A 21,428-nucleotide genomic window follows, 5' to 3' on the forward strand; every position below is an offset into this window, starting at 1 on the left:
ACAAGCATGCAGCAAATGATTCTTGACAAATAGACAAATAATTAATGACCAACTACCAACAAGGTACAATTATCTGGAGCAGTGTCATGACTATAAGTCATGCTGGTGAAAGGGGTTTTTTTTTCTTTCTTGACCCCTGGGCAAGTACACAAAGGCAAATGAGAAAAAAAGCATCTTTAACATGACTCTCTTCCATCTGCCCATCACCGCATCTCCCATTGTCACTTCTTGTTGGTCCTCAGGAGAACAGCCTCATGGAAGCAAGGCAAGATTTCTAAATAATGTATCACAACTGGGCTCATCATTTACCTTCATCTTTATCTTTCTATGTCACCAAGTCAGAATTCTATTTTCACGTTCTTTTCAAATTTCCATAGTCATCCTGTGTTTCAAGGTAGGGGAAGAATAAAGGGCTTGGTGAGACAGAATGTCATGTGGGAAGAATTGTTTGGGATCAACAGGCAAACAAAGAACTGCAGTGAAAATTGCAGGTGGAAAGAAAGATGCTCATTACCCCCTCTGACACAAAAATATATGTCTTTCCTGTCTGTGCACCAGCGTGGTCCACAGGGACTTGGAGACTATCAGAACAGTCTGACACCGTGTTCTGTCACAGCTGCAGAGAAACGGCTGCAATACGGAAACCGCATAGGGAATGGCATCTCATAGATGGAAATGAAAAACCCTATGAAATAACACCCGGAAAGCCAAGCCCTGTCAGTGATGGCTTTGGGTGTCATTTGCATCCCAAACCCTGTATTAGTCAGTATTTTCCGACAGTTATTTTTAACTAGTCATGAAGTATTTACTTGACAAGTAAATCATTTGACTCTCTGTGGAACAAAGGTTTTGATAAATCTTTGAAATCACACTGTTCTTCTTATGGACGGTATTCTGTCAAGAACAGTGATACCATCAGGAAATTGAGAATCTAATGAAATGCTCAAAACAATAATTTTCACTCCTTTTAACACACTGAATATTTTCCAGTAATGGTGCTCCCATCAGGAAATCTGGAGTTTAATCAAAACAATGATTTATTTACTGAAAAGTTTTTATGTTAGCACTCTTTAATGCCAAACTTGTTTTCTGCTAAAAGGGCTTAAATAATATATTTATCACTATTAATCCTCACTAGAATATAGGGAAGAGAAAATGAGAAAAATCTGCTACTATTTGGCAAACCTAATATTTGGATAATAGTTGCTTTTTGCTTCTCCTAGAAAACATCGCAGCCTCTGGCTTAGGTGGTTGCACAATTTCAACAATTAATTTCAACCAACATTAATTGCAAAGGGTAAAAAATCCACCAATAACAAAATTGTAGTAAGAATTAAGAATTATTTAAGAATTTCAACATTTTTAAGTTGTCTCTCCATTTTAACTACCCTGTACTCTCACTCTGTAATATCTAAATCAGAAGAACTGCCCTAGAAAACGTTTTGAAAAAAGTAAAGGAATTTTGCCAGCCAAAGTATTGATAAATACCTGTTTGGGTGCCCCTCACTCTCTTATGCTCTCAAATGCTTAGCGTCTCCCAGAGTATAAACACACTGGTCCCAACCAACCGAAAACACCAATGTTCTTCCCCAGCCGTCAAAATGTCTGTTGATGTCTCTCTTTATAATTTAACTCAAAATCTAAACAGGTAATCATTTAAGTAACAGCTTAGTCGATCTGAATTTACTATTCCAAGTTAAAGTGATATTGGTGGGTAATGACGGCCTATGATGATGAAATACACAAATATTATTATCATGCACTGACCATCAGTCCATCAGAGGAGATCATGTCTTGCAAAGTTATACAGGAAATGCATGTATTATCTCATTAATTTAATGCAAAATGATATATATGTCAGATTCTAAAGTCTTTAACAACCTTAAAGGTAAATCCATATATTAAATTCTCTTTCATTACCCGCCCCCATGTCTCAGAGCATAATGGAATTGTCTAGAACCTTGAGGAAAACATATCATCAATAAACATTTGCTGAATTGACTTATATTTGATGTTTAGTTCTCAAGTGGGTCAGAGATGGATTTAGCCTGGGTTTAAAACCTGGTACAATCAGCTACTCTGTGTGTGGCCTGGGAAACTTACCTACCTCTCTGTGCTTTGGTTTCCACCTCTGTAAAATGGACCAAATACTGGAGTCTGGTTTGGTTAGTTGGTGTGGTGATCAAATGAGATCAGGTGTAAACTGTGCTGAGAGTGAGGCCTGGCCAATGAATCTGACCTATGGTTCTTCTTTTTATATTATATGCTGGCTTTTATTTTAAATAGGATATTAGTATATTTAGCTTTTAGTATGCCGCACACATTTACTTCGAGGTGATCTTGCTCTGACATTTTCCTTTAAAAATAAAAGTCTCTCTATCTTATGCAATAAGGATAAATACTGCAATGAAAATAAGTGAGAGAAATTTTCAGTAGGCTTCAAATTTCATAACTTCATAACTGAAATCATTAAACAGTATGTGAAGTAGTACTAGATGAGCATAATTTCCCCTATTGAGAAAATACCAAGTTTTCTATGACACTGCATGATTATAGAAAAATAACAAGTGTAGCAGACATACATTGTGTTTTCAACATCTATTGAGTGGATTGAAGTACAGTTTAGCACCTTGCCTAAGGTCACATAGCTAGTTAGATCTAGACCCAGTATTAAAACCTAAGCAATCTGATCCTAGGTGTCTCATTATTGATCATTATCATTCCTGGTTACCTCTACTGCCCTGGTGCCTTGGGCACTGCCATGCTAAAAATGTCCCCTTGTAAATGAACTATCAATACATCCACCTGTTCCCACTAGCTGCAAAGAAAACCAGGGAACCTTAAGACATTTAATATGATGATAAACCATCATTCCCAGGAAAATAAATGCAACTATTCTGATAAGAATTGCATTAAAATTCCTAAAAGCTTTCAATTATCCAATCTTTTTGGAAATTTTTAAACACAAAAAAGAATTTGTACATAGAGTAACATAAACATATCATTAGACCTTAACTTTAAGAAACAGCCTTGAGGAAGAAAATAGTTGCTGATATCAGAGAAAATATCAAATTTAAAACCTACTCCCATGATAAGGAGTACTAATAGTCAGGTTATGAAATATTTCTATTCCAAATCTTTAAAGGAAAAATGGAAATGTCAGAAAGCTAGCTAGCTTTGGTTCTGGGGGAATCTTTTTTAGCCATGGAAATAGAAAGTCACTGTGTCAGTGGCCCCAAATGTGGAGGATTTTCATCCCCAGAATTGGTTCTCTGTTCATCCAAAGCAGATATATCAACTCATTTTACTGTCATATTAAAATTAAAATTTTAAACTCGGCCAGAAGAGAAGACTCAAAATTGTACTTCCTCCCCCTGGAAATAGTAATTTAGGCCCCTTCACATACACATGGCATTTCAGGTGAGCACAGATTTCTCAGGGGTGTTTGAACAACGCTTGATGTGATATAACAGTTATTATAAAGAGAGAATGGCAGAGGGGGAAAACGAGAGAGCCTCCAGGATCCTCTTTTTTTCCAATTGTCATTTTTGCTTCAAAGTAAATTTTGGTCTCTACCAACAACACTATGAAATAAAGAGTAAGACGCAATGCTAGAGCTTGGTCTATCCCCACTCAAGGGGTCAGAATGTGTATACGTTGTGCATATATATGCTCCTTTATACGTTCAACTGTCCACATCTATGTACACAGCAAAAAATATTTTTGTATCCAAGTGCCATGAAAAGACTGCCTTTAGCATGGCTTCTATAAGACCAGGGTATTTTAATAAGTTTTGGGGTTTTAAAAAATTTATTTGTTTGTTTTTATTTTTGGCTGTGTTGGGTCTTCGTTGCTGCGCGTGGGATTTCTCTAGTTGAGGCGAGCGGGGGCTCCTCTTCATTGCAGTGCGCGGGCTTCTCATTGTCATGGCTTCCCCCATTGCAGAGCACAGGCTCTAGAGCGCAGGCTCAGCAGTTGCGGCACATGGGCTCAGCCACTCCGCGGCATGTGGGATCCTCCCGGGCCAGGGCTCGAACCCGTGTCCCCTGCACTGGCAAGCGGATTCTTAACCACTGCGCCACCAGGGGAGCCCTTTTAATGAGTTTGTATTACTCAGATAGAGTAAGGCCAGCAGCTCAGCACACAGCGGCCATTGCAGAGGTTACTGAGGGGTGATTGAGGGGTGATGTCAGCAAGACGGCCAAGTAGGAGACACCAGCCTTCAACCCCAACAGAAAAACAGCAATGAGACAGCGATCCACAAAGGAAAACAGCCCTGGAAGGGTTCAAGAGTCTAATTAAGGACTTGCAGCAACACGGTGGGACAAACAATGGAGACTATCTGCACAGAAAACATTGCAGGGAAGGTCGGCGTGGCCGAGGTGACTGGAGATGGCTGAGGACAAGAAGCTCGGGCGTCAGTATCGGCCGTGCGGCAGGTACTACTGTGGTCCCCAGGGTCCTGTTTGCAGAGACAGGGCGGGGCAGCCTGTGCTGCCTAGGACCTCCACAGCCTCTGCGACAGCCACAGCTCCCTGCAGCTTTCACGGCAGACGCCCCTAGCGTTCGCTGGCGTGGACCACAGTACCCGCTCCACAGAGGTCACCAGCTGCTTCGCTTACCACATGTTGCCAGAGGCAACCAACAGCCATGGCTGCTGCAGACCCCCCCCCCCCAGGGGGCACGCTGCTGCACCACCCCAGGAAGGAGTCGCTGCTGCATCGCTCCAGGACCGTGGGTGGCCTCCGTGCTCCCCTAACCTCTGCACACCCCGACCCGAGAGCCGCGGCCACCCCCAGGGTGCCTGTGCCTCACAACAATTAGCAACGCTGTGGTGGAGGTGCCTGCACCCTGGTGCCATGGTCCCCCCACGTGCACCCGCCCATCAGACCCAGCCTCGCGGCCACTTCAAGGTCACCCACCCGTCAGACACCAGTGCTACCAGCACCATGAGCCTGACCTAGCATCAAAGGGAATCCCTGCAGCCACAAGTTCCCCTGTGGGGACAAGAGAACAGGAGGGTCCCAGCAGCCTGTGCCACCCAAGACCCCAGGAGCCCTTGCAAATGCCCAGGACCTGATGGTTTCAAGGGTGAAGGCTACCGAACTCTTAAAGTATTAATACAAATCCTTCTTAAACTCTTCCAAATATCTGACTTCCAAACTCATTGTACAAGGCCAGCATTACCCTGATACCAAAAGCAGACAAGGACTTGATCCAGCACGCCGCTTCTGGGTGTAAATCCAGAGGAAATAAAGTCACTGTCTCCCAGCGCTATCGGCTCTCCCATCGCATTGCAGCATCATTCACAGCAGCCAAGATGTGGAAGCAACCGAGGTGTCTATTGACGTATGAATGGATTACGAAAATGTGGTATGTATATGCGATGGATTACTCTGTCTTAAAAAAGAAGGAAATCCTGCCATATATGACCACATGGATGAACCTGGAGGACATTATGCTCAGTGAAATAAGCCAGACACAGAAAGACTAACACTGTATGCTCTCACTCATATGTGGAGTTTTAAAAATTCAAACCCGCAGTAACAGAGGATGGAATGGTGGTGACTGGGGGACGGGCGATGGGGGGAAGCGAGGAGATGTTGGTCAAAGGGCACAAACTTTCAGTTATAAGATGAACAGTTTCTGGACCTAGAGATTATCATGTTAAGTAAGTCAGACAGAGAAAGACAAATATCATATGATATCACTTTTATGTGGAATGTAAAATATGACACAAATGAACTTACGAAACAGACTCACAGACACAGAAAACAAACTTATGTTTACCACAGAGGAAAAGGGAAGGGGGAGGGATAAATTAGAAGTTTGGGATTAACAGATACACACTACTATGTATAAAATAGATAAACAACAAGGACCTACTGTATAGCACAGGGAAGATATATTCAATATCTTGTAATAACCTACAACGAAAAAGAATCTGAATCTGAAAAAAAATACTGTGCTCTACACCTGAAACTAACACAACATCGTAGATTAACTATACTTCAATTAAAATATATATATATATACGAAAGATGAATAGTTTCTGAAGACCTAATGTACAGTATGGTGACTAGAGTTAATAATAATGGACCATATACTTCAACTTTGCTAAGAGAGTAGATCTCAAGCGTTCTCATCACACCAAAATAAATAAATAAATAATAGTAACCATGGGAAGTGATAGATATGTTAATTGGCAAGATTGTGGTCATCATTTCACTATATATAAACACGTTTTTATATACATATATATAAACATCACATTGTACACTTTAAATATATGGAGTTTGTATTTGCCAAGTATACCTCAATAAAACTGGAGAAAAAAGATAATTTATTTCCCTGGGAGAGGGAGTCCATGTCACTCCAGAAGGAGTCACACAGGGGATCGCTGGGGTAAGACATGAGGCTGGGGGCAGGGGTAGGGGGAGCTACGGGAACAAGTGTTTACAGCGGTCTCCACTGGAAGGAACAGGAGAGGCGGGAGGTGCAGGCTGAGCATGGGCTGCCATGAACACGGTCAGTGGGCTCTGAACAAACAGGCTGTCCCTGCTGGTCTGGCACCTGGCCCTGGGGTGATCTGGGCAGGGCCATCAAGCCTGGGGTGTGAGAGCCCAATAAGAGACCTTCCTGGGATGGACTTAATCGGCCGTCAAGAAGGGGAACTGAAATAGATAACTAATTAGGACCTACTGTATGGCACAGGGAACTCTACTCAATACTCTGTAATGACCTATATAGGAAAAGAATCTAAAAAAAGAGTGAATATATGTATATGTATAACTGATCCGCTTTGCTGTACAGCAGAAACTAACACAACATTGCAAATGAACTGTATTCCAATAGAAATTTAAAAAACAGGTAAAGTTAATGTTAATGATATACTTTAACCCAATATATTAAAAATATTATCGTTTCAACAAGTTAAAAGAAAAATTTAAAAAAAGAAGGGGCACTGACCAGCCTCTATCCAGGGTCTCAAAACTGGGTCAAGACAGCATTTAAAAAAATTATATAACACATTGTTTAAGGAATTCAGGAACAGGCAATCTAGTTCACTATAGTCCATGAGAACGCTTGAAAGTCTTTTTTTTAAAAGGGGGGAAAAGACATTTTAGCATCCAGCCTACAGATTCCCTCTTGAACTACTCACATCCAACATGGCAAAGTTCCTTCCCATCTCCTCCCAAAACTCATCTGTTCTGATAAGCAATGAATGCAATTGAATCTATTTTATCTTTTGCTCAAGGTTTCACTCGACACATAAACATTTTTCTATAATCAAAATTTGTGTAGTGAATATTTGACAATATAAGGAAAGTTCAGTCATCCTAACAGAATGATGCTATTAAAATAACGGTTACTATATTTTTATTCCCTTCCACGGGTCAAATGCTGTGCTGGGTGTCTTACAAAGATCGAATCTAATCTATTATTGTCTCCATTTTACAGATGAGAACCAGTGCTCAGAGATGTCAAGTGGAATACTCACTGTTCATCAGCTACCATGAATCAGAACTGGTTCTCAGTACTGGGTGTATCTGGTTCCAACGTACATGCACTTCTAACTACACCAAACTGCCTCTCAGTTCCATTTACCTACCTCAGTACATTTGCTTGAACAAATGGCTATCTGAGTGTATTGTATGAAAAGTTCTTTGTTTTGTTTGCTTTCACAATTGCTGCATTTTTCTCCTTTGGAGATTTTAAAACAATTAGGCAGTATACAGATAAATCAGTTTAATCCTAAAGCGATAACAGAGATAGAATCTCTCTCGCCATTGTCATAACTCTGTTTAGTACCGAATGTAAGTCAGTGTTTTCGCTTGGTGTAAATATGTCTCGAATGTGTACGTCAGGGGCTCAGGACATGGTCCAGACAAGAAGGAGGCTTCTCTGGTGAGGTGGACAGATAACGAACAGGCCATTCAATCTTCCCAGCTCCCAGGAAACTGAGACCTGGATGGTAAGCCCTTGCCCTTGGTATCTGTGTACCTAACAAGGAGCTGGCCTCTCGGGGTGCAGAACCCCTGTTCTTTCCACTGAGCTGGTACGCTTCCAGAAGAAAAAAATTTTTCCTAATATTAGCCATGCCAAATTAGCCCAAATTTGAGTTTCCACAGAGTAAAACCATAGACTAAGAAACGTAATTTTAGAGTCAGATCTCCTGACCCCCACCCCCTGAGTGTGCAAATAAGACATCCTCTTGTCATAGGGAAGAACCTTTTGTCTTCTATCACAAGTCAATCACTAAAGGCATGTTGCCTAGAAGCTTAAATTATACATAATGGCCCATCTCTGGGAACCCTGCCTCCCAGGCAATGAGCATTAAGCGAAAATACCTTTGTTTTGCTCACCGGAAACATCCTGCCCAGGGTCACCTGTGAATAACTGCAGGGAGGAAGAAATTGACACGTGCCCTCCGGAGGCTGATGGGAGCCAGGAAATGTTTGACTTTACTCCCTCCCTCCCCTTTTAGTATAAAAGAAGGCTGAATTCTAACTCAGGCAAGATGGGTCTTTGGGGCACAAGTTCACCATCTTCTCGGTCTGCTGACGGTCCGAATAAAGTCTCTGTTCCTTGACCCAACAGCTTGCCTCTCGATTTATTAGCCGGTCATGCATCAAGCAGTACGAGCTTGAACTCAGTGACATTCCAGCACTGAGAGGACAAAGGAAGATGCCCGACCCACCCAGCTCCTCTGCTGTCACCCAAGATCACCAGGCAGGCCCCTCCTCAGAGAGCCAGCTGTCTCATTCCCTCCAGGACGGAGGGAAGAGGTGCAGACAGTGGACAAGCTGCTCCCAGCAGACGACCAGATGCCCTCGAGGTATGTGGAATTTCTACGGCCAAGAAATCAAGAACAGCAAATAGGAGAAGGAGGGCGGGAGCAGCGTGGAAGACAAGGGAGGGGAAACAATGGAATCCTGCCTGATGGCCTTCACACTTCCCAAAGGAGAGGTCAGTAGGAATTCTTGCATAACAGAGGAATATCAGGATCAATGTGCCATGTCCGTGTTAACATTTGTAAATGTAAGCATATGCAAATTTTAACCCCAAGTATTCTCCTCATAAATTAGCCTTGCCTACAAGTGAATACTGAACTATCCGTGCAGCTGTTTTGTCAGTATTTTTAGAGCCAATGATTAAAATATTTAATGCATGCAAACGATTATTTGACAAAATCAGATGACTGAAAATTCCAGTGGATGTGTAGAACAAGTACTGAGAAAATCAAAACTGAAAACCAACAACTCGAAAAAGCATTTCAATTATTAACATAACTTGTTCACTACAAGCATCGTATTTTACAAATTGGGGTCACTGTCTAGTTGCTAAATATCATACTTAGCGGGTAATTCCAAAAACTGGGTCTATTTGTCATAAAACATCTGGCATACCCAGTAAACAGAAGAAATTAGACCTTTTCCAAGTATCATATGGACACAGACACCAAGTAAACTATTTATAGGAGACCATAAATTTTAACAGCAGTTAGTCTTTTGTGAAAGATTCAATGTTGGAGGCATGCGTGAGGTAGGGTCTGCATATTTAATAATGCATATTCAGGCATTTATTTAGTAATACTGTTGGATACTATGAAGTCACAATATTGAAAGCTGGAATTTTACTTAAGTAAAAGAAAAGCTCCTACCCTTTTTTTCTTTTCTTTTTTAATTTTAATCCTCATCTCTATCAACAATGTGTTTTGGTTGTGCTGTTGTTTGGTGCCCTGACCAGTTTCGCCCTGTTCACCTGCGTGCTCATCATTTACATCTGTAAAAGCCTTCTTACCCCACCTCAATTCTCTCTCACAGGATCTTTCAAAACTTTACCTTACAAAACAGCTTTCTCTGGAATTCTTACCTGTTTTTATTTTTTCCCTGGTCCTTACCTTTTTCCCAGGTCCTTCGACACTCAGGACAGGCGCAGGTGTCCTGGCCAACGTGGGGATGAGAACAAGAGCCTCCTTTCCCTTCACTTGAAAATTTTCTCAAGTCAGAGCAACCTCCATCCTCCACCTGATGCTGGAAACCCAACTTCAAGCACAGGTGCCCTCATCGCTCTCCTGGGATTGGCGTTCAACAGTGAGTTGTAAGATAGAATTGCTCCCAATGGTCTATCCATCTATCGTTCTACCTGTCTGCTTCTCAAAGCGTGTCAAGGGCAAGTCTTGAGACAGAATGTAGGCATCTTTAAACATTTATATGTTGGATATATTGATTCATAGTTTAGGATATCAGAACAATGGAAAAATAAAAACAAATGCATGCTCACGGTATTTGTCCCCAAGCTTGTCTTCTAAGGTGGTGTTCACTACCCTCCTCCAAGCACTCAGCTTCCTGTTTTGGGTCCCATTTTCTGAAGAGCCTGCTTTTACAGAAGCCTATCCAAGCCTTAGTTAAGCACAGAACTAGTCAGGATGCATTTGCGGGGATATGGACCCTGACCTCCTTCACAGGCAATTTATAGGAGATGGAGCCTCTGTGAACATAAAAACCTGGTCCCTGGAGCAGACTGCAAGAAGTAGAACCAATGTCCTATTTGACACTGTTAGTATATGACAGCATGACCTAAACCACACAGATCAGAACCATTACAATATTCAGATGATGCCAAGCGCATTTAATTACCAGAGGAAAAGTGATTCTTAGTAACATTTTCACAATAGAAAAATTAATGTGGAGGGGATGTTAGTCTTTTTTTTATAGAGATCTACAAAGTCTCTGAATGTTGAACTGATCATTTGGTTTCTTATGAATAAATATTTTTAATACCACCAAGAATTGGGCCTTCTGAATACCCTGGTCAGTAACTTCCTTCTGGAAAAATAAAAGATATGTATATTTCTATACCAAAAACTAGTGGAAAACTTAGCCCACAACATAAAAGAGCTGCTTTGTGGGTGTCTCTTGACCCCCAGAGAGATGTTAATAAATTCACATCTTAAGAATATTATGTTCTATTCTATTTTTCTAAAGTTGCCTTCAGTGCATTTTCCCCAGGGGAAAATGTGACAAGCTACATAAAAATTTGAAATATTGTCATTCTCACCTGCTAGTTCACTTCAACTTCTATAGGCATATTCTTACATCCTTAAAAGACCAGGAAGTTATTTTCGGGTGTTGTTGATAATAGTGCCGAGGGTAATGAGAGCTCTTAGTGATTCACCTGATGTAAAATCTCTTCACAGGAACTTCACGGCCTAGCCTTGTATGCCGATAGACCGGTATCACAATGATGTACACATTTTTTAAATGCTGAAGATTGATGGATAAATAACAACACACCAAGAAGCAGTCACAGCATCAGAGGTTAGGAGCCTATAGGACAGTGTACTAGTCCTGCCCCCAGTAAGCTAGCACGTGGCGTGGTTATAGGTGTAACGCCTTTGCTCCTTTACAGCCATTGTCACACTAGTGCGGACGCCCATCCTCTCTCACAGGTACTAACGCGATAACTGCCACCTCCACCCTATAACATCATGCCTCTTCCTACTTGAAACCCTTCAATGGATTTTCCTTGCTCTTAAGATAAAATCCAACATAAGCTCCTGGGTTTACTGCATGGCCTACGCCTCCAGATTCCTCTCCAGATTCAACTCTGGATATCCTAACACATACTTTATTCCCAAAATATACTGAAATTCTTTCACTTCCTCTATCTCACTAAGCTGTCCGTGTTCTTTGCCAATGATCTTCTTTCTGCCAAGAACATTTTTTCCCCTAAAACCTTCTTCTGGCTAATTCCACCGCTCCTCCACGTCTCAACTTAAGCATCAGTTTCTCAGGGAGGACGTTTCTGGCCCATTGATCAGCACAGATGCCTCTTGGAGGCCTGCTTACCACCCTGCATGCCCCCATTAGAACACGCACCCCAGTTCATTATAATTACTTTAGCGTCTGTTTCCTCACTCTAACGCAACTTTATGAGTAAAGGGATGATGGTTAGATTCACACTGGGGTTTACCAAAGACCATCCTCACCCCCTGACACAAAGTAGGCACTCAAAAAATAGTTAATGATTAAGTGATTTAGTAAGTATGGCAAATCATATATATCCTAAGGCTTTCTCACTCTTTATTCCTTAAAGCATAGCCTAGACCCAGGGAATCAATGAATTACACTAAAGGAAAGTGTAAGCATAAATCACAAGGCATATAACTGAGATTCTGGATTGCTGGAGGGGAGTGGAGGGCTGCTGGAATACAGACTCTCCTTCCCTGTCCTCAGAATGAGAGTTTGATGTTTGCTTTTCTAGTGTCTTTACCTGTTCTTATTGACCAATGTGATACTTAACTAGTCAACATTAATCATTTTGAAAGTCTTTGGAAATCAGAAAGTTGAGTTTATGTATGAAGGATTTTGTTTAAATTGTTTCCAGATGATCAGGCTAAAAAACCCACCTATTTTAAGGAGAATCAACTATGAGTAATGTGAGAATTAAACTGAGGAAATGGAGTCCTAAGCTAAACACAGAGAAGGAGATTTAAAAGGAAATTAAGGTAAAATGCATTAGTCTGGTACAAGAGTTTTAGGTGTTTATTTTTGGTTTTTTTTTCCTGGTAAATTTAAAGGCAGCCTGACAATAAACATTTTAAATGGCTCTAAGTATATCACTGAGGATACTGGAGTTATTTATCCCATTTCTCTAACCACTGTCTGAGCAGTTTCCCAAGTAGGGAAGCGCTAATGGATTTAAATCGGTGTATCTGAAACTTAAGTTTTATGGTTTCCGGTCCTACCTTCACTCCCCTTTACGTTCCATTCTCCTCCGCACTAAAGAACGTTCAATAGGCCAAGCAGTTATTGCTCATTTCCTCCTGAGTTACCTGTGCTTCCGTGTTTCCTACATAGTGTACCGCGTGCCCCTTTGATATTCTCCACCCCCAACCCTATTCGACCTTATAAATTAATTGATGATCCTTGGGAGGATCCATGCCCCATACAGACCATAACTGCCCCTGCTCAGGAACGCGTCCCGAACGCCAACTTGTCCCCCCTCTGTGACATTAGGATCCACGCTACACAGTCATGCCTATAACCCTCCTTGTAAGCGCTTAGACCCAACTGTAATTATGTAATTGCTCTTGAATATCTGTCTTTCTCATCAGACTGAGAGCACAGCGAGTAAAAAGACCATTACAAATGCTGGTCAAGCAACCTCAGTTCTAAAGAATACATGTCCACCATTTCATAAAACTAATTAGGCAATTTCTTGGTACGCAGAGAGGCAGTTGAAACTAATTGTTTCTGCCTTTTAATTTTTATTTACAAAACAGAAGAAAATCCTCAGGATTTAAATTTGACTAATGGGGAGACAAGAGTTCTCTTTATAGCTAGAATAGCCATATCTACTTTCTTCTTAACATTCTTTTTTTTTTTTTAAGTTCCTTTACTCTTTTTTTTTAATTAATTTATTTACTTATATATTTTCGGCCGTGTTGGGTCTTTGTTTCTGCGTGCGGGCTTTCTCTAGCTGTGGCGAGTGGGGGCTATTCTTCATTGCAGTGCATGGGCTTCTCATTGCGGTGGCTTCTCTTGTCGAGGAGCATGGGATCTAGGCGCGTGGGTTTCAGTAGTTGTGGCACGCTGACTCAGTAGTTGTGGCTCGTGGGCTCTAGAGCTCAGACTCAGTAGTTGTGGTGCACGGGCTTAGTTGCTCCGTAGCATGTGGGATCTTCCCGGACCAGGGCTCAAACCCGTGTCCCCTGCATTGGCAATCGGATTCTTAACCACTGCACCACCAGGGAAGTCCATTAACATTCTTGATCTTAGTAACTCACATAAAACTAGTTCTGGATTCTCTTACTTGGATTTCTAGGAAAAGTTCATTTTGGCCTCAAACTATGTTCACGGGATTGATCTTCTTAGAATACTACTTTATTTTGCCAGTAAAATTTTCATTTTTTTCATATTTTTTTTCATTTTCATATATATTTATGTATATATAAATATATATTGCCAACCTTATGAAATCAAAATATTTATCCAACTATTAAAGGTCTTCCAAAACCTGGCTCAATCCTATTATCCATGCTTTGAACTACTCTTAAAATCCTTTTCCTTTGCTGAAACTGATTTTTGTATAGCCCTTCCAAACCTATTTGCACAAAAAGTTCTCCTTGATTTTTGTTTTGTATTATCATATATCTTGAATATCCATCCCTACTTCAGCCAATTCATATCCTACCCTGTCTTTCAAGATCCAGTTAAAATCCACATCTTCCAAAAAGTGTACTTTAGAATATCCAGCCTGAAATAAACTCTTACTGCGGTACTGTATCAACCAGGTAAGCTATCAACTGTAACAGTTCTAATGGAAAGTTTGTTTCTTGCTCAGGGAACAGTATTGACCAGACAAAGGTGGGGATAGGCCACCTCAGCACTGTGATTCATTGACCAGGAAGACAAAGGGTTTCAGTGAATCTTTTCCAAGGTGACCTTGGTGGTGGTCTCCATTCTAGCCCACCAAAAAGGGATAGCACTAATAGGAGACCTAGCCAGAATTTAAGGTAAGGGACATCATATTTACTTACAATTTCATTGGAATTGTGAACTCAGTCACATGCCATTCCTAACCTCATGGGAAACTACAAAATGTAGTCTAGCCATGTGGCCAGAAAGAAGATATGGACTTTTATAAACAGCTAGGTTTCTCTGCCACAGAAATAGTGTAATGGTGCTTCTTCAGATACATGTAACATTTCTCCTTTAATTACTAGTTATATCATTTTTATGATTTAACATTTTCTATTGCTTATTTACTTAAAAACACAGATCTTTACAAATATTAAAGATCTTAGGTAAGATTTTGCCACATCCTGGCTTGTTGTCAATCCTTACTGAATTCACTAACGGGGGCTTCTAAGTGCAGATATTCTGAGATGTGGTGAAGAGCCAGAACTGTACCCTTTATGCACCAGATGTAAGGAGATAGAGTTGCCATGACGTTGTGAAAGTTGAATAGAGAGATCTGTGTTCTCAGCCAAACAGGAGGCTTGCCCACTCCAGCAAAGAGGTGGAATTTAAGGGAAGAGGTAGACAGAATTGCCCTTGAGATCTCTCTCATGCATAGAAAAAATAACACTCAATACCCATCAAAAGCGTCCATTTTTAAGAAAAATGATGTATCCTTACATGATACCGGTAACGTGTCAGCAGTTCTGAATAACTGCATGAATTGAGGCAACTTGATGGGTATATTTGTTTAGACTGGTAGTAACATAATTGTTGATTATCTGTTACTTATCCTGAGCAAGGATTCATTTAGATCAGGGATGCCTGATGATGAAGAGTCAGACCGAGAAGCAAGAAAGAACCACTAGAGTTAAACAGGAGGATGGGCTAACCAGGAAGCAACTGGAAGGTGGTTAAAAGGCACGTGAAACATAATTGAAATCTGATGGGTGATGGTATGTGGAGATTTAAGTATACATGGTAGTTAACTTGAGGAGGTGTACGGAAATAAAGAGCAAAATCCCAGAAGTGGACATGTGTTCAGAGGCAAAATGTCCTTCCCCTGCAAATGTTGGAAAAGCCAATGCTAAGAGCCATTGTGGTAGCAGACATGGGTCCCAAGGTAGCAAAAGGGGCAACTATTACAGGCAGGAAATTAATCTAAGTATTTCCCCTTTCAATATGCAATCAATTTTGTACTGTAGATTCCAGCTCTAGAATTTGCCCATGCCCAGCCACAATCCTTGCCTAAACCACTGGCATCTTTCTCCTGAATGACTAATACTTTCCTTACTGGTCTCTCCACATTCTCTCTGGTTCAGTCGGCCCCCTCCAGTCCACATCCTATATTGCAACTAGAATGACCTTTTAAAATTCTGTGTTAGGATGGATTCCTCAACTAGACCCTGAAACAAGGACTTGCATCTAGGTAAGCTGTCTGGGAGGTGACCACCAGAAGCACAGGTGAGAGAGTGGGGAAAGGAGACAGCAAATGGCAATGAGCCCTGAGTAGACGACTACAGAGGGCAACTGGTGGGCACTTCTGAGCAACCAAACAGAGCACATCTCAGAATCACAGAGCACATCTCAAGCAGAACACATCCCAGTGAGGGATGGGAGAGCCAGCATTTGTTGATAGTTACTCCAGTGGACATTAAATCCCAGCCATTTCCAAGTCTATCCATGGGTATGGTGAGCTTTCGTGTCACTGAAGGCAGCTGCCAGGTAGAAATAAGAGAGATGAGGATGCGAGAGATTGGAAACTGTCAACGTGACTGGGTGAGGGTTAGGGTTCATTACACTACAGGTGAACTGTTCAAATGAGAATTTGGGGGTTCAAGGTTATCATGACTCCACCCAAAAGTCCCCATCCCATGTCTCAGGGTCCTATTACTTTATTATTAGGACCCTGACTTTTACATGAGAGAACTACCAGGCTGTGCATTCCATTTCCTTCAGATTTTCATCTCCTGTCAGATTTGTAATACAATCTGTCCTGTGGCTGTAGGAGTATGCCACTTTTCAGAGCATTCCGTAAATGACAGCTGTTGATCTGAGCCTGTTATTTTCTTTCTTTAGGCTTCAAGGGATGTTAACAAACAGAAGACAACTCTACAATCCATGTAATTACCATTGCCCCCATACTGGACTCAAATACAGAAGTCATTGCATAAGGTACTTGTTCTGCTTCTGCCTTTACCTCAACCAATGCACAGGGGTGACTGGGTAATTATGATGATACAACATCCCGGGGACTATCACTATCCCATTTACTACCGTCAGAAATGGTAAATATCACCAGTGAAAGGTCCAGTTTCCAGAACCCTATTCTTAGAGTTTGCTTTTTATTGTAACTTCCGGTACTAACCCTCATTTGAGTTCCCTAAATAGAAAACACTGAGATAAGGACTTTCATGCAGGCAGTTTATTTAGGATGTGATTCTGGAAATACAATTGAAGCAGTAGAGAATGGAGAAATCTAATAAGTAGGTTACTCAGAGGAGTAACTGGAGCTCAGTCCCTTTAGGGCTTTTTAAAGGATCGTGGAGTGATTCCTCAGTATTTTCCCTATGAAGGATGAAAAACTCTGCTCTCTCTCTTTTATTGAGAATTGATGGTTATGGCATGAAACGCCCAATGCTTTGCTGACTCATACACCAGCTGAACACATACTGTGCGCTACCAAAGAAGTTCCCAGGGAGGAGAGCCCATTGAGAGGGTGCACCAGGGAGCCTGGGAACTCTCCAACACAGAGAGCTGCACGTGAACTTAGAGCAGGCAAGGGGGCAGTGCTGCCTCACTGATTGCGCTCTCCTCTTAAAAGCATTCAGTGACTTCTCATGGCCAAGTCAAAAACCTTGTTCTGAGTTATGAATCCTCTACCCCGTGACTCCCTTGTCTCTGCCCTTCAATCATGCTTGTCTTCCTTCTGTTCTTCCAGTAAGTTCTTCTAACATGCACTGCTGTAGCTAAAGCACTCTGGCCCTTCTCTTCACTTTGCTGTTTCCATACCCCTCAGATTTCTGGAATGCCATTTCCCTTGGAATGGCTTCCCTGAAGCTTCAGGTAAGACGAACTCCTATTGTAATTTACCTCCATGGCATCCTGCATGTCCACTTTTATAACACTTGGCATCCTTATTATTACATATTCGATGTCTGACCTTGCTCACTTGGTTAGACATTCCATGAGAAGAGGAACTGTATTTGTTTTGTATCTCAAGCATCTTAACTAATATATGTTGACTAAATAAAAAAAGAACGTAGAGCTGAGCTATTCTGACCTGAAATACTGAGCTAGTGACTAGGGGCTGATTTCAAAGCCACATGTGACACTTAGACAGCAGGAAAGAGTAAGAGGGCCAGATATGGAGATAGGAGACGTCAGACCTGGGCAAATAGGTTTAACACACCTTCTGGCAACTGCCAGCTGATATGTGCAATTGTTCATTACAATTCCTCTTTGGAAGAGACAATATCAACATGTCATTAACGTAAGAAAACACATCTTCCCACTCACTATAACATTAATTCAACATATGATCACTGAAGTCCTATCTAATGGGATCAAAGCTCTTCAAGAAAACTTGATAGTCCTCAAATAGTTTATAATCTCCTAAAAGCACTCAACCATTTTATCACATAATTTGGATACAGACAAAATTAGGCAGTATTAGGACATAATCCTCCTTGTAATAATTCAACATAATTACAGTACCTGCTATTTTTCCATATATCTTTTATAGCAATAGAATGACAATAAATGCATCAAAGAATTATTATAGGCCTAAGATGTAGAGTTGAATTTGCTCATAGGCATTTATAAACTGTATATTTAAAGGCTTATGTAATTTTGATGAATGAGACAAACAAAACACTGCTCTTGTTTTAACAATGAAAGAGAATTGGGTACAAATGAGATCCTTGGTAGAACAGTTGCTTCTGAAACCTTGCATCTCATCAGGCATTCAGTGCTCCAGGCTAGTAACAGAGATTTTGATTGCCTTCCCCTTTTAATAGCAAATTCTTATGGCTTAGGTATTTATAAATCCAAAAATATGGTTATTTAGAATAACTGAAACCTACAGAAAGGTTATATTCTATTTACTAGCTATTCAGTCAAGTAGGCAAATACATAGAAAAGAACCCAATATAAATACATGCGCTGTGTGGTTAGCTCTGCATTCCTCCTCACATGAGTGCTGGTGAACGCTTAGCTAAGACTGGTTACTAGAGAGACTGTTGTAGCCCTTGGCTGCATCCTTTCCTGTTACTCTAAGTCTCTGATCTCCCCTCACCACGTACCCACAGGTGCAGCTCCAGTATCAAAGATGATATAATGACTTTGTCAGCTCTGATGGATTTTGGCTGCCACCAAATACATATCTGTTGTTCTATTAGTTCTATTTGTGTCTTTGTTACTACACCAAATCAAGAGAGACTGACAAAGAACATCTAGAGAAGAATATATGCTTTGGCCACACACAGTACAGAATCCAAATCTTTGACCAGACACCGATTTGCTCAATTAACCCTCTGAAGTCTCTGAATTTCAGTTCCTCACCTGGATGGTTGGGAGGAACATATGGGAAACATCCTTACTTACACATAACAGCCACTCTTCACATATCCTGGCATCTTTACCATGCTTTCAGCATTAAGTGGCACTACTGCTACTTCTGAATGCTTGCACATGCCTGTGAATGCCATCTGAGTTGTGTCTATGGAGTAGAAAAACTGATTCTGATGAAAAAAAAATTTAGAAAACCCAACCTTATTTTTTATATGTAGAAAGAAAATATACAACTAATATGCGAAGAAACTGAAATAGGATAGAGCACCTATTGATTCTTTCCTGGAGGGCAATATATCTACAAAGATAATTCAGCCAAATAGTGTAGAAAAGATTTAGGAGCACCACTCAGAACAGAACCTCAACAATTTTCATTACACACATCTTTTTTCCCCAATTTTGTGTGTTTCAGAACACATATAACAGGGAATGGAGAAAATGAATCATGGATGAGATCTGGCCCATATGAAATCAACTTCATTTCTCCCCTCTGCTGAGTGTGCAGGATGACTGCAGCCGTGCTCAATTCAGGGACAGGGGACGAGATCTGGCTGCAGTTCTGCCATTACTTGTTGTAGTGGGTTGAATGGTGGACCCCAAAAGTATGTCTACCAGGAACCTCAAAATGCGACCTTATTTGGAAAAAGGGTCTTTACAGATGCAATTAAGGATCTCATAGTGAGATCATCCTGGACTTAGAGTCAGTCTTAAAGGCAATAACATGTATCCTTAATAGAGACAGAGGGGTAAAAACATGGGGACAAAGGCCATGGAAGATGCAGACAGATTGGAGTGATGATGCCATAATCCAAGGAAAGGCTAGAGCCATGAGAACCTGGAAGAGACACAGAAGGATTCTCTGCTAGAATCTTAAGAGAGATCTTGGCCCTGCCAACATCTTGATCTTGATCTTGGAACCTCTAGAACTGAAAGAATAAGTTTCTGTTGTTGTAAGCCATCAAGTTTGTGGTCATTTGTTATGGCAGCCCTAGGAAACTTGTCCAGTGGGGCTCAGTTTCCTCATATATAAAAATAATGGTGTTGGAACAGGTGATTCCCAAAGCATCTTCCAACTTTGATTCAGTGACTATGATTAGCTGGCATATAGGCAGACAGCAAAAATCTCCTGAAGCTATAGAAAGGTTACTAGGGAATTTGAAAGCTTCTCATTCTTTTTCAACTCCGATTTCTGTATAATTTCACCACACTAGGTGTATGCAAATTCCAACTCAGAACTAAATAAGGGTGAAAAAAATCTGTCTCATCATGACACAGAATGCACATCGACAAGATATTTATACAAACACTTGTTCATAGCTGAGAAGATTTATTCTAAGCACTGCTACTTCACACTCTATAGTTGTAGTGAAAATGAGTTTAATCTGTTATTTTCTCTTTGGTTAAGTAGTCACTTGAAATTCATTCAATTGGTCAAATAGCATTTATTGAACATTTACTCTGACATGACATTGTAGGATGAGCTGGAGGCACAGAAATAAACAACAGAGAGCCCTGCTGTGTCTCAGAGTTTAGTGGGGACAACAGGCAAGTAAACCTAAAGCTACACTGAATTGTAGTAAGTGTGATAACTTCTATTTTAGGGGTATCTCAGAAGATGTGTAACACAGGAGATGAGCATTGAGCTCAACACAGGAATCAGGGAAAGCTGCTTAGATGAGGAAACATGAACTATCTCATAAGATGAATAGATGTAATCAGGAACAGTAGAGGGGAAACATATGATAGTTAAATGCATAGTTATATGGAAAGATGCTCAGAAAACTGGACATTAGTGAGCTTAGCTGGGACACAGTGTGCATGTAACTACGTGGTAGGAAATAGGTTTACCGAGATGGTCAAAGATCATCACATAAGGACCAGATATCCTGAACTGGGTAAACGCAAGGGGGGTGGACAGAAAGTAGAGAGTTGACAGAGCTTCATAACTGATCTTATTGGAGCTAAGGCACCCGGTAATATCTATCACTGACATGGTGACGAGGAGGAAAGCAGCATCATTTACCACAAGGGCAGGGACAGATTTGGCAGAGAATATGGGGAGATGAGGAGTTCTAGTTAAAGGCACACGCAGGATATCTTCATGGAGCTGTCTAGCAGTGCAATACATTTGAAATAAGAAAATAAACCCATGGTTAAATATTGACTTTCACATCATCTGTAGGTGAGGTCTTTCAGGGATACGCATGGTGTTAAAGAAGAGAGAACCAGCACAGTAATTCCAGGGAACATGAGCACGTGAAGAGTGATCTGAAGAAGGGGGTCCATGAACCAAAGAGAAGATACTGATAGAAATGAGGGAAATGCAGCTGGAAACGGTGTTGACCTATGAGCCACTGGAGGAAGTGATTCAAAAAAGAGGAGATTCCA

General features: G+C 41.0%; 1 protein-coding gene across 1 annotated transcript in view; it reads right to left on the reverse strand.

Annotated features, from left to right (window-relative positions):
• Window positions 1-21,428, reverse strand: part of LOC309611186 (uncharacterized protein) — a 792,706-nt gene that overhangs the window by 481,669 nt on the left and 289,609 nt on the right. The window lies entirely within an intron of this gene.

The sequence above is a fragment of the Balaenoptera borealis genome (genome assembly GCF_965194805.1).
Source record: "Balaenoptera borealis genome assembly, chromosome: 14".
In the NCBI taxonomy this organism is placed as follows: Eukaryota; Metazoa; Chordata; class Mammalia; order Artiodactyla; family Balaenopteridae; genus Balaenoptera; species Balaenoptera borealis.